The sequence below is a fragment of the Astyanax mexicanus genome, unplaced genomic scaffold (assembly GCF_023375975.1).
Source record: "Astyanax mexicanus isolate ESR-SI-001 unplaced genomic scaffold, AstMex3_surface scaffold_34, whole genome shotgun sequence".
NCBI classification, from domain to species: Eukaryota; Metazoa; Chordata; class Actinopteri; order Characiformes; family Acestrorhamphidae; genus Astyanax; species Astyanax mexicanus.
Window position 1 is genome coordinate 1143769 of NW_026040044.1, and position 15087 is coordinate 1158855.

The following is a 15087-nucleotide window of genomic DNA, read 5'->3' on the forward strand; positions in this document are numbered from 1 at the left end:
ACGTGCAGTGTGAGGTCTTCAGAACGCATCCGATTAAAAAAATCGCACAGTGTCCGCCTGGCTTTTGTTTCATCATGAAGATCTGTTTACAGAAGGAATAGGGCAGCATCTCCAGCCCCCAGTGGAGTGTCTATGAAGAGTGACCGGTCCATCAATAATCCTCCTAATTTCAGCAGTGAAGCTGTGACCTCTGACTCAAAGTAAGTAAAACATTAAAGCCTCAGAGATTTGACTGTTAATTACCTTTTTTTAATGTATAAAACACACACATAAATATGCAAATTTAGAAATTCAATGCAAATTCAGAAATGTGATGCATATTCACAAATGTGATACAAATTCAGAAAAGCAATACAAATTAAGAAATGTAATGTAAATTTAGAAATGCACTGCAAATTTAGAAATATGATAAATTCAGGAAAGCAATTCAAATTAGGAAATGCAATGTAAATTTAGAAATGCGTTGCAAATTCAGATATATGCAAATTCAAAAATATGATGCAAATTCAGAAATACCATGCAAATTCAGAAAAGCAATACAAATTTAAAAATACAATGCAAATTCACAAATACAATGCAAATTCAAAAATAGAATGCAATTTCACAAATATGATGCAAATTTAGAAATGCAATGCAGATTCATAAATATGATGCAAAATCAGAAGTGTTGCAAATTTAGAAATATAATGCACTTTCAAAACCAGAATGCATATTTAGAAATATGATGCAATTTCAGTATAGCAATGCAAATTGCGAAATGCAATGCAAATTTAGGAATACGATGCAAATTCTGTAACATGCAATTTTAGAAATATGTTCAAAACCAGAATGCATATTCAGAAATATGATGCAATTTCAGAAAAGCAATGTTAATTCAGAAATGCAGTGCAACTTTTGAAACGTATTGCAAACTCAGAAATATGCAAATTCAGAAATGCAATGCAAATTCCGAAATATGATGTAAATTCAGAAATGCATTGCAAATTCATGAATAAGATGCACATTCAGAAATGCAATGCAAATTCAGAAATATTATGCAAATGTAGAAGTGCAATGCAAATTCAGAAAAGCAATGCAAAGAAAGTGAGTGTGGAAACTGTGAATGAGTTTTAGTAAAGGAGGTCATTACTCCACTCCATGGGGAATCCTCCTAATTTCAGCAGTGAACCTGTGACCTCTGACCCAAAGTGAGTGAAACCTTAAAGCCTCAGAGATTTTGCATCATTGATTTCTTCACAAAGCAATATTCTAAATCACTAATTGAGCTCACAGAGATTAAATTATACCAGAGCCAGTTCATGGAGAGCCTACCCACTTCCTATCTCCACGTTATATCAGGCAATTAAACTAGAAAAAAAAACTAGTGTGAGCAAATTTAAAAATATGATGCAAATCCAAGAATAAGATGCAAATTCAGCAATGCAACGCAAATTCAGAAACGCAATCCAAATTTAGAAATGCATTGCATTTCAGAAATATGCAAATTTAGAAATGCAAGTTAAATTTAGAAATATGCAAATTCAGAAATGCTATGCAATATCACAAATACGATGCAAACTCAGAAGTATGATACAAACTCAGAAAAGCAATGCAAATTCAAAAGTATGCTAATTCAGAAATGCAATTAAAATTTAGAAATGCATTGCAAATTCAGAAATATGCAAATTTAGAAATTTGATGCAAATTCAGAAATATGATGCTAATTCAGAAATACAACGTAAATCCAGAAACACACTGCAAATTCAAATATGCAATGCAAATTTTGAAACGCATTTCAAATAAAAATTATGCAATGAGATGCAAATTAATATGTCATATTCAAAAATATGAGGCAAATTCAGAATTACAATGCAAGTTCAGAAATGTAAAGCAAATTCATAAATGCAAAATCTGTAATATGCAAATTCAGAGATATGTTAAAAAACAAAATACATATTCATAAATATGATGCAATTTCAGAAAAGCAATACAAATTCAGAAATGCAATGCAAATAAAAAAATGGAATACAATTTAAATAAAATGATGCAAATTCAGAAATACAGAAATATGTTCAAAAACAGAGTGCATATTCAGAAATATGATGCAATATTAGAACAGCAATGTAAATTCAGAAATGCATTGCAAATTTAGGAATATGCCAATTAAGAAATGTGATGCAAATTCAGAAATGCAATGCAAATTCAGAAATGCATTACACATTAAGAAATGTGATGCATGTTCAGAAATGCATTGCAAATTTAAAAACATATTGCAAATTCAGAAATATGCAAATTCAGAAATGCAATACAAATAAAAAAATGCAATACACATTTAGAAATGTGATGCAGATTCAAAACCAGAATGCATATTCAAAATAAGATGAAAAATCAGAAAAGCAATGCACATTTAGAAATGTAAGGCAGATGATATGATGCAAATATTTCATATTCATATTTCATATTCAGAAATATGATGCAAAATGAAAACCAGAATGCATATTCAGAAATAGGGTTGGGCGGTATTGAAATTTTTCATACCGCCATACCGTCGGCAGATTACATGGCTGTATACGGTATTACCGGCGGGGGGGGGGGGGGGGGATTTATTTTTTTATGTATATTATTTTATTTTATATACTATATACTATTTCGTTTAGATTTTTTTGAATTCGTTAGATTGTATTTCCTATAACATTTTGAGCTTAGTTTAGTTACTTATTTTTTCATTTCATATCTATTTTTCAGTTTTAATTAAATGCTGTTATTAGCTTAGCTTCTAGCTTGTTGCTGCCTTCTATCTTATTTAGCATAAAGAAATATTCACTGGTCTTTTCAATGAATGTTGATTTACTCATTTAATAGCTGTATCTAACTATTTTAAGTCAGACAGGCACTTTGTGATTTTTTTTTTAATGAGAGCTCATTCGCATGTTTGAATGGCTTGTCCTGTAGGAAAACGCATGCGATTTATCTGCTGACACTGTGGTCTGACTGGCAGGCTGAGAGACTGCAGGTCGTGCAGCCGTTAGGCAGTAGAAGAAGCGCGAAGTACGCACACATTAATCCACCTGCAGAGCTTTAAACTCGCGGATGAGCTCGCGTTCAGGCTTGCGTTCACGCTCGGGTTCAGGCAGACAATCTAAACTCTAGTATGCAGAACTATATTATTATGGTTATTCATTTTCCATTCTTTTAAATAGCAGGATACTTTGATTTTTATTTCTCTGCCCGGACCCGACCCTGCCCGAGGAAAATAATAGAAAATCTCGGGTGGAGTCCAGTCTCCAGGAAATAGTCTATGTAGTCATCTTATTTTTAATACTATTTTTATTTTATATAAAGCTATGGCCTGATAATCTCCATATACCAAAGTAACAAAGTATTAATTTAAACGAAAACGAACGAAATAACGAAAACTGAAAGTGAAAGTTCTCCTTAACCGAAACTAATAAATACGATAATTAAAAGAAAAAAAATAAAACGAACTGAAATTGCAGATTGAATACCCTCATTTTCGTGTTTGTTAATTTATTTATAAGCACTGTTTCAGCTACAACAGATTAAAAGCGGGTTGTGTTGTGTCGTTTCTGCTCCCAAAGGGGAGCCGGATTCTGGGGGTCAGATATCGGCAGCGCGGTGCAGAGCGCCTCGCGGTCCGCGGAATTACTTATATTTACAGCGCTGGAGCTAGCCGCGAAATAACAACAGAAAACCCTGAGGAAACTGCAGAATTCTGTATTGGATTAGATAATGCGCGCGAAGGAGATGAGGAATAATTGAGAAGCAACTTCACCTGTGAGTAACTCACCAGAACACCCCATGCTGCAAGATAAACTGATAAATCTGATCATTTCGGTGGTTGGTTGGTTGTTGTTGTGGCTATTTGTGGCGATCATTTCGGTGAAAATTATTGAGTTTTTGCTGTATTATCTCCTCAGTGAGAATCCCTAACCCATAACCAATCAGTGAGCTCCAATTTAAATACTGTGGTATACAGAAATACTGCCCAACCCTATTCAGAAATATGAAATATGCACATTTAGAAATGTATTGCAAATTCAGAAATATGCAAATTCAGAAATATGATGCAAATTCAGAAATATGATGCAAATTAAATTCAGAAATATTATGCAATGCAAACGGAGAACAGAAATTATATTGTTAAATAAAAGCAGGTAGAAAATGAATTACTGAGTCAGTAGAGCCATTAGAACATTGGAGATGCTTCTGGGACAGTTATGGAAAAGTTAGTGTGCAACTTGTGATTGAGTTTTAGTAAAGGGAGTTGTTTATCCACACTTTACTCTCATCATGGATCATCACGAAGATCTGTTTACAGGAGGAAGAGAGCAGCATCTCCAGCCCCCAGTGGAGTGTCTATGAAGAGTGATCGGTCCATGGGGAATCCTCCTAATTTCAGCAGTGAAGCTGTGACCTCTGACCCAAAGTAAGTGAAACCTCCTATCTCCATGTTATATCCGGCAATTTAAACATATATTATTATTATTACAGTACACTCTCTCCAGTCCTATCACAGTGCACTTTATTATTACAGTACCCTCACTCCAGTCCTATCACAGTGCACTTTATTATTACAGTACCCTCACTCCAGTTCTATCACAGTGTGCTTGGCTATGTGTGTGGCTATGCCTATAGGATTCATTCAAAATACAGAAAAGGGGGGTGATGAGAAGGAACCGGTCATGAAGCCGCTTGAGATTTCTTTTTCTAAGAGGAAAATTAACATGCCAGGATTGGCCAGTGCAGAAAGGAGGTTCTGACAGGTAGGGGAAGAGCTTGGCGAGGGTACGAGACCAGGGGAGAAACCGAAGAGGAAACCGTCAAGGAGGCAGCAAACAAAGGATGTGTCGGGTGTGAGGAAAGGTCAGTGGCAAGAGCAGGTATGTTAACAGGGGTAAAGTGGGAATTTTAGCAGTCAGCTGTGACCAAACTTAGGGGGTTGTGTGAGGCAGCTAGGCCACAGTATGAGCTAATGTGAAGTCATTTGCAATTGGAAGAGAAAAAGCAGAGGTTGTTGAAATTGTTGCAGACCATCTTTCCTTCTAGAAAGATGATGAGCCGAACAAAGCTGTCGTGGGCACCAAAGGAGGACAGGTATATGGGTGTTTGAATTGGAAATGGGGGTTGGCAGGGGGCAGAAGCAACCAGGGAGCAAGAAAAGGCTGGATGTGAGGGGTCACCACATCAGACGCGAGAAAGTAAATTTTGACTTGCGAAAATCCTGCAATAAGGTTCCAGGTCCGGAGCGCCCCAGAAGGTAGAGAGGTCCCATTGCTGGAGATGAGCTGCAGCACGAGCCGAGAAGAGGTGGTGATATTCATAAAAATAAGTGCCACCGAAACAGATGGCCATATCCAAGATTACGGATAAGTAATCATTTCTTGGCGACGTGAAGGAAAAACAGAATAGATGTCATCCCTGAGGATTGAGAAGCAAATTCAGTTGCATAGATATCAGAAACGTCACCAGTTTCGACAATGCGAGGAGTGAATGAACTAGTTGAGAGTAGCATGGAGGAGAGATCCATGTCTGCACCTTGGAGAATGCGATTTTGTAGAGAACAGGAGATCAGAGGGGGGTTGAACATGCGTGCATCAGCTGGAGGGGCCGCTGGAAGTGCTGTATACAGGGTGATAAGCTTGCATTGAGGCGACAGCAGGTGGCGGTAGCATCGCGTTGTGAGTGCGGGAGCTTCTGGAGCATTGTGTTGAGCAAATTACATCATCAGGGCACGACACTGGTGTCTTGCACATTGTTTACCTCCTAGCGAGGCAAGAGAGAACAGTAAAATAAGTTCTGCTTTTGAAGCAAAATGAGAGAAAGCAACTCCACGTTCTTTAAGAACTTTTTGCAGTTTAACCACTGTTCATTCCTTCCTTTGAGGAGGTTGATAGTTACCGGAAATACGGGCTTGAGCTGGAGCATGGGACGCTGGTGTGGCGACGCCGGCTGAAGTGGTTGGGCATCTGGAGCAGAGACTCCGGTTAGGAGAGGTTGGAGAGCGGCAGGAGTGCTCGCATCCGGAGTTACTCTGGTGTGAACAATGTACGTGAGGAAGAATGGGTTGAAGCAGGAGTAGTTGATATGGAGATGACAGATTTCAACCGAGGGGTTTGGTGAGAAGGAGCAGGAGAGGGGGCAGGCTGGCAGAGGTTGAAAAGGTTGTCGTCGGAGGCTGCGAGGTCAAAGTCCATGTTTGGGTAGCAAGGTGAGTTTACATTACATTACATTACATTACATTTGGCAGATGCTTTTGTCCAAAGCGACTAACAATAGTCAAGTACAGAAGTAATAGAAGTTTAAAGGTAAAAACATATTTAGATAGGGCCTAAAGGAGGTCGAAGGGAAATAATGGGATAGAGGAGTGAAGGAGGGGAAGAGGAAAATTTGGTTAGAAGCAGTTAGTGTGTTAGAGGTGTTAGGAGAGTAAGTGCTCTTTGAAGAGCTCTGTCTTCAGGAGTTTATTAAAGATAGTGAGAGATTCTCTTGATCTGGTAGTAGAAGGTAATTTGTTCCACCATTGGGAAACTCTGTATGAGAACAGTCTGGATTGCTTTGTGTGAATGTTTGGCAAAGCGAGGCGACGTTCATTGGAGGAGCGCAGCGGCCGGGAGGTAGCGTAAGCCTTCAGGAGTGAATGCAGGTAGGAAGGAGCTGTTCTGTCATCACCTTGTTGGAGATTGTAAGGGCTTTGAATTTGATGCGAGCATCAACTGGTAGCCAATGGAGGTCAATGAGCAGTGGGGTGACATGTGCCCGTTTTGGTTAGTTGAAGACCAGATGTGCGGCTGCATTCTGGATCATTTGGAGTGGTTTTACTACACAGGGCGGGAGGCCAGTTAGCAGGGCATTGCAGTAGTCGTGAGGCGTGAGATGACCACTGCTTGTACCAGGAGTTGGGTGGCCTGTTGCGTCAGAAACGGCCTAATTTTTCTGATGTTATAAAGCGCAAAGCAGCAGGATCGAGCAACTGAGGCCACATGGTGCGTAAAGTAGAGCTGGTCATCAAACATAACACCCTGGTTTCTAGCAACCTTTGTCGGTGAGAGAGAGAGAGTCAATGGTTATAGAGAAGTTGTGTTAAAAAGATGGTTTTGCTGGTATAACCAGCTAGTAGGTGGGTGTGGCAGATTTGTTGATGCAAACTTTCATCACAAATGGTAGGTAGCTAAAGCTATTTTTATAGGGCAGTTGATTGATAAGGGGTGGGGTTAGTGCATGGAGTTATTGCATAACTGCAATTAGCAAAGTGGTAAAACTTGCAGGAGTTACATGGGACAGGCATGGAGAATAGGGCAACAAAGTGAAAACAGGCTAGAGGTCATACACGGGAGGTAAAAAACAGAGCAAGAGGGCAAGGCAAAAGAATAGTCAAAAAAACAAAACAGGTCAAAACTGAGAGAAGCTAATAAAAAAAGGGCTAGGCTAAAGAAAAAAAAGAAAAACGTATAGAATAGAATAGAATGTGCAAAAGAAATGCTGTGTACAAGAGCTATTTAAAAAAAAAGGTTCAATACTGCACTGGGAAACAGAAACAGAGGGGTATTTATACAAGGGGAAACAGGAAATGGCAATTGTAACAGTCACATGAATTTGTCTGACTTTGTTTACATTATTAGACAGTCAAGTCACCTTGAAGAAACATTTGGAAATGTATCAGTTTAATGCAGATTTGATCTAAAGTGTATTTTTTTATTTTGTCCATTATCGTTACTTTTATTTTATTATTAATATTATGATTTTCTTGCACTCTAAGCTTTTAAATCAGAATTTTTTAATCATGTATATCATAGTGTGTTTTTTCTATTTGCCTACAGAGAGAAGATTACACTGAATGTCCTGAGGAAGACGAACGAGAAAGACCTCCCTACCACACTAGAGAGCAGTAAGAGTTCTGAGTCATGACCATGGATAACATCTTGAGTGTAAATCTCTGTTAAATCCTGCATTTTAATAGGAATAAAAATAATAACTTGGATTTTGTAATCGTAGGATAACATATCACAGCATCAGCTGTAGTCCTTAAAACAAAAACTTATGGATTTTAACTCTAAGACCACTACAACTGCTACAAAAACACACTACTATTATCATTAATATTAAATTCATTATTTACTGTATCACAAAGTCGGTTTACACAGCGTCTTTAATGCATGATCACAGCTGATTTCATGATCTTTATTATCTTCTCCTGTTATCAGAATTGGCCCCAGCTTGTCAACCAAAGCTCAAATCCACACTGAGGGAAAAATGTCAGAGAATTAATGAAGGAATCACAAATCCTGGAACCTCAGTCCTCCTGAATGAGATCTACACAGAGCTCTACATCACACAGGGAGGGGGTGGAGAGATCAATCAGGAACATGAGGTAAGACAGATTGAAGATGCATCCAGGAAAAGGACAACACAGGAGATTCCCATCAAATGTAACGACATCTTTACACCATTACCAGAACAGAACCAACCCATCAGAACTGTGCTGACTAAAGGAGTTGCTGGAATTGGAAAAACAGTCTCTGTGCAGAAGTTCATTCTGGACTGGGCTGATGGAAAAGCCAATCAGGACGTCCTCTTCATTTTCCCTCTTCCTTTTAGAGAACTGAATCTAATGAAGGAGAAGAAGCTCAGTCTGGTGAATCTTCTTCAGCGCTTCTTCCCAGAAACACAAGATTTAAAACCAAGACATTATAAGAGCTACAAGATCATGTTCATCTTTGATGGTCTGGATGAGTGTCGACTTCCTCTGAATTTCAAGAACAATAAGAACTTGGTGGATATAGAAGAACAAACCTCAGTGGATGTGCTGCTGACAAACCTCATCAAGAAGAACCTGCTTCCATCTGCTCTCCTATGGATAACTACTCGACCAGCAGCAGCCAATCAGATCCCTCCTGACTGTATAGATCAGGTAACAGAGGTACGAGGGTTCAGTGACCCTCAGAAAGAGGAATACTTCAGGAAAAGGATCAGAGATCAGAGCCTTGCTGAAACAATCATTACACACATGAAGTCCTCCAGAAGCCTCTACATCATGTGCCACATCCCAGTCTTCTGCTGGATCTCAGCCACTGTTCTAGAGAGGATGTTGGGTGAAGCAGAGGGAGGAGAGATCCCCAAGACTCTGACTCAAATGTTCACACACTTCCTGATCTTTCAGATCAAACACCGCAGCCAGAAGTACCACCATAACAGTGAGGATGATCTTAAGCAGACTAGAAAGATTATTCTGGCTCTGGGAAAACTGGCTTTCCAACAGCTGGAGAAAGGAAACCTGATCTTCTATGAGGAAGATCTGAAAGATTGCAGCATTGATGTGAAAGAAGTGTTCGTGTACTCAGGAGTGTGCACCCAGATCTTCAGACAGGAATCTGAACTTCACCTGGGAAAGGTCTTCAGCTTTGTACATCTGAGTGTTCAGGAGTTTCTGGCTGCTTTATATGCGTTTCTCTCTTTCATCTCCAACAACAGAAATGTTCTACCTGGAGTTTTGGATTTCTCCAAAAAGGGAACGATGTCTGACTTCCTGAAGAGAGCCGTGGACGAGGCCTTAAAAAGTAAAAACGGACACCTGGACCTTTTCCTCCGATTTCTTCTGGGTCTCTCACTGGAGTCCAATCAGACTCTTTTACGAGCTCTTCTGATACAGACAGGAAGCATCTCTCACAGTAAAGAGGAAGTAGTGAAGCACATCAAGCAGAAGATCGAGGAGAATCTCTCTCCAGAGAAAACGATCAGTCTGTTCCACTGTCTGAATGAACTGAATGATCATTCTCTAGTGCAGGAAGTCCAACACTACCTGAACAGAGAAGGAGGATCCAGTTATCTCAGAAGAGCTGATCTCTCTCCTGCTGAGTGGTCAGCTGTGGCGTTTGTGATGCTGAATTCAGAAGAGGAGCTGGATGAGTTTGACCTGAGTAAATTTCAGAGATCAGAAGAATGTCTTCTGAGGCTGCTTCCAGTGGTGAAAACATCCAGAAAGATTGTGTGAGTATTTTCATTAATCAGTGTTTCATCTGTGCTGTTTTATATTTTATTGTATATAAAATATACACATGTTTTATATCACATAGTTTCAGATAGAAACATCACAATACAAAAACATCTCTTAAGATAAAATTAACTGTTAAATTCCCCCACCTTTTGGGTTTAGGGGTAAAAGGGGAAATACAGCACTATGTATATGGAATAAACTGCCTCTGGATATCTTAAATGTAATAAGGTATTGCCTCTGGAAAATGAGTTGCAGTACACATAATTGTGAGTAAAAACTGGTTCACTAACTTGGTTTTTGGAAGGTGCACAACACAATCTACAAGTACCCGCTCAAATGCTTCATTCATGACAGGTATAGGGCAAAATGGAGCTGGGCAACAACCTGGTTAGGCTTCCCAGTAGGGCTGGACCCGAATATTTGGGTATTCGGATATTCGCTCGTTGAGTAGGTATTCAGTTTTTAATTTTGATATTCGGATATTCGTTTTTTTCCTTTTCTAAGCTCCACCTCGCTCTAACATCACACATCACACAATTCCAAAAGCTCAGCTGTTTGGAAGCATTTCAAATTAAGTTTAGACAAGACAAAAGCAGTGTGCCAAATGTGTGATATTCAACTAGCAAACATAGCTTTATGAAGCTGCTTCTGTCTGACATTAAAAGTAATGTTATACATGATAAAAAACTTGCAGGCACTTTGAAACTGATTTATATAATAAACTAGTAATGTGGCAACACTAGGACCTAAATCAGTTACAGAAAGCCTAGCCTACAGAATGATGTCTGAATGAATGTCCTCTAATCTAATATAATTTAACATGGTCTAAGAATATAAAATAATTTCTAAACAAACAAATTATTTATAAACTTATATACTATTATTATTATTTATAAACTTTATAAACTATTTTATATTGAGCTTATAGCCCAAGTGCAAAAACACAAAAATAAGTAGTACGGCTATGCACTGCACAGTTATTAAACCGAAACAGACCAACAATAACATCATTTACAATGATTTTCCTCTGCTCTAATATAATTAACAATGTTTAAGAATATAAAATACTTTCTGAACAAACGTTTTCTTTTGTTTTTTTTTGTTTTTAAGCAACGAGTTTTGCTACCCTGTCAAACCGTGCTACCCTAGTGTACATATACACTTAAAAATTGTAAAAAGTAATAAAAGCATTTGTAATACTCAGGCAGATAATAGCAAGGGGTTTCCAGTTTTTTAATGCACCCAAGAAGAACAGAATTACCATAAAAAATAATAAAAAATGTTTCCGTGCATGTGCACTGGTGTTGAGAAGCACTTTTTTTTCGTACTTTAATCTGTTTTTAATCCGTCTTTTTAAAAATGAATATTCGAATATTTGCTACCAATCAGTGCCGAATATCCAGAGCTCAACAAGCGCTATTCGGGCCAGCCCTACTTCGCAGTAATCTCTCAAACGTGACAAGTCTGACAGTAATCTTCCACATCCTTCTTCAACGAAGGCCAGAAGAAGTACTGTAACACTCTGTTGTACATTTTATTTATTCCCAAATGTTCTGACCATGGGTTGTCATGAGCCGTATTTAAGACATGCTCCCTGTAGACTATTGGAGTGACAATCTGATGAACAGTATTTAACTTAATATTTAATTAATTTTTAAGTGTTGACCATTTGTGCATCAGCAAGATAATAATAAGATAATGCACAACCTGCTGAACAGAAAACTTTGGGTTCTCACTTACCTTAGCAAAAAACTTATTCAGGGAAGCATCTGCTTTGTGTGCTTTGATCAAATCACCACAGCTAAGACCGGTATCTAATTCTTCTACCTTTACTGGTCGAGACTGAACAGACTGACCTTCTGTAAAATAAACGTAAGATCAGGTAACAGGGAACTCCTCTGCATCACATACTAGAAAGGTGTCTGACAAATCCAGATCATCCTGCACGAGTAACAACACTTGCAGGGTAAACAGGGTTCTCAGGATCTGAGTGGGACATAACTGGTGTTTCCACAATCTCTAAAACAGGAAAAACTTTCCCACCTGCAGCATCATTACCTAAAATAATGTGTACCCCCTCCACAGGTAATAAATCAAACACTGCTGGCTTAAAGGGACCAGAAATAAGGTCAGATGAAAGGTACTTTCTTGTACTCCATACTCAGCCCTCTACGCACAGCATATGACCCAGTAAAAGAATCAGATGTAAATGGTAAAACACTGCTTAAAATTAGAGTCTGTGCAGTGCCAGAGTCTCTCAAAATGTTGACCAGTAAAACAACACAATTTTTATCCAGCCTGACCTGTCCACTTACCAGGAAAAGTTTATAGTATGCATCTTCCACAGGCTTCATAACAGGACCTCCAACAGTCACTGTCTTATGCACACGATCAATTAAAGCAACTGGCCTGGAGGAGGTTGAAGACTGCTGTCTATTTTCAGCCTCTTCAGTTTCCTCTTAAGCTCTAAACAGTTTGAAGCAATATGTCCAAGCTTGTGACAATAGTAACACTCTCACCTGTCACCAACATAAGGTAAATAACCACCAGTATGAGAAGATTTACTTCCAGTAACTAAAGAAGACTCTGAGTTATTTGAGACTGACTTAAACACCTGACGGTGTGTGAGTAAAAACTTGTCAGCAAGTACTGCAGCTTGAGCAACAGTACAGACAGCACGTTCATTCAAATAGACAATGACTTTGTCATGGAGACAGTTTTTAAACTCCTCCAAAAGTATGAATTCACGTAGGGAGTCTAATGTAAATGCTTTGTTTGCACTGCACCATTTATCAAAAAAGAATGGTCTTTTCCCTTACAAATTCAACATGAGTCTGTGATGCTTGCATCTTCAGACCTCATAAACGTTGTCTGTATGCTTCAGGAACTAATTCATAAGCACGCAAAATTGCTGCTTTTACCACATCATACTGCAAACTATCCTGAAGACATAAAGCAGAGCAAACCTCCTGCGCTTTACCAATCAACATTACATTGCAGTAACAGTGACAACATATCCTTAGGCCAACCCAAAGTCAATGGTATCTGCTCAAAATGCTAAAATAGGTGTCTATTTCAACTTCCCGAAAGGGTGGAGCCAAAGACATATTTTTACTGACATCAAAAGCAGTAATGTGTGATACTACAGGGGGAGGGACTAAAGGAGGCTGAACAGGTGGATCACTAGACACTGTAGGGTTTGGAACAGGAAAAGACAGTGAATTAGGGTGGTTTGAGGCTCTTAATTATATCTCACGCAACTGTATCACATGTTGATGTTCTAGCTCCAGCTTATGAACAGACAGCTTAAACTCATATTCTTGCCTACAGGCCTCAGCTCTACTCTTTGATTCATACCAGAGACGAGCCAAACAAAACTCCAAGGGAGCATCACCTATTATAAAAAAAAAATTAGTTCCACCTAGAGTTGCACGGTGTACCGAAGGTTCGATTCTTTTTCGATACTACGTCATCACAAACGATTCGGTTCTTTAGCGTTCGATGCTTTCGATACTGTATATAGCCCAGTCACTAGCTTCAAATGAGTCAAATTAGTAGGCGCGATTTGATTCAGTTCATAAGAAAACTGATTCACACCGCAGCAGTCGGTGTGGCAGGATTCAGATAAACTTAGTGTTCTGAACAAATGAATCGATTCACGCGCAAGCCAGCAGAGCAGCAGCGAGTGTAGAATGGCGACGGCTAAAATAACAGATGTCTCTCGTCCGCGACTTGTGGACAAAACGGGCGCGAGGAGTGAAGTGTGGGAAAATAGTCTGAGATGTAGGCATCTGTTTTTTATTTATATTTTTATTTTTAAATAAAATAACGAAAATAACGAAAACTGAAAGTGAAACTAAACTACTTTATTTATTAGCGCTGTTTTCACTCCCGCAGTTGTACAGCGGGGGGTGTTGTGCCGATTCTGTCCGCGAATCGGGAGTCAGATTCAGTAGCGGATTCGGCACAAGCGCGGCGGCACCTCGCGCTCCGTGGTGTTAGTTGTAAGCGCTCGCGCTAGCCGCAAAATACGACAGAAAACACTGAGGGAGCTGCAGACTTATGTGTGGGACTAGAATATGAGCACGAGGAGATAAAAGAGAACCTTTACCTGTGAGTAGCTCACATCAGAACACGCAAATCTCTCTCTCTCACTCTCGCTGTGTCTCTTTCTCTGTTTCTCTCTCTCTCACACGTGAACGCCTCCGGACGAGACGAGCGCCCATCTGTTACATTCCCCCACCTTTTGGGTCTAGGGGTAAAAGGGGAAAATGCAAGACTATGTATATGTAATACGGTGCCTGTGAGTGGGATGGAAGGAAGGCCAGAAACAGAGCTTTGCAAATTTAGAAGCTTTTACTGACAAATATGCAAGAATTTACAATTCCAGTATTTACAAAGACAATCCATCATTCAAGGGCGTGAACAAAAGTGGATAGAGATATATTTACAATGTCTATTGAACATAAAAGAAAAGTGTAGGAATGTTAACAGCCTATGGTGGACTACGGAGAGTGCCAAAGAAAAGAAAATAACAAAATGCTAACCTGCCTAACCCAAGTGCTAACCTCAACCAAAAATGCATAAATTGGCACCTGCCCCTTACCAAGTGTGTCTATACAAAGAGTATACATACGTGATGCAATGGATGGTGCCCATAACCTCTCCAACCATGTGGGCAAACAGCTTGTCTGAGCTACTTAGAGAGATAGGAGAAAACTCCCAGCACAGAACAGTACTTTACACACTATACAACTCTCTCAGCACAGAACACCCCTTTCTGCAACACACACACACACACACACACACACACAAACACACACACACACACACAAACACACACACAATCACCTCTTTTCAAATCAGAGAGCCCGCCTTCTCCCTATGTGGACTTCACCCCATTGGTAGAACAGGTGTTGATTATTCCGCCAACAAAGTGCACACACCTGGAGAGAGAGAGTGGCTCATGACAGAGGAGGGAAGAAAACAGAAAGAACAAAAAAGACGTGTCTTTGTGTACGTAACATTAACAAACAGGTTGAAAAAACATATATACATATTTTGTATATATAGTTTGCATTACTGTTTTGTTTTCT

The 15087-nt window shown here is 39.2% G+C and overlaps 1 protein-coding gene and 1 long non-coding RNA gene across 2 annotated transcripts in view; one reads left to right on the forward strand and one right to left on the reverse strand.

Moving 5' to 3' along the window:
* Window positions 1-15087, forward strand: part of LOC111190008 (uncharacterized) — a 751666-nt gene that overhangs the window by 551944 nt on the left and 184635 nt on the right. The window lies entirely within an intron of this gene.
* LOC125790039 (uncharacterized) overlaps window positions 1-15087 on the reverse strand; it is a 280980-nt gene that overhangs the window by 233127 nt on the left and 32766 nt on the right. Inside the window, exon 2 of the long non-coding RNA XR_007429990.1 lies at window positions 9797-9910. This is a non-coding gene — a long non-coding RNA (uncharacterized LOC125790039). The remainder of the gene's footprint in view (window positions 1-9796; window positions 9911-15087) is intronic.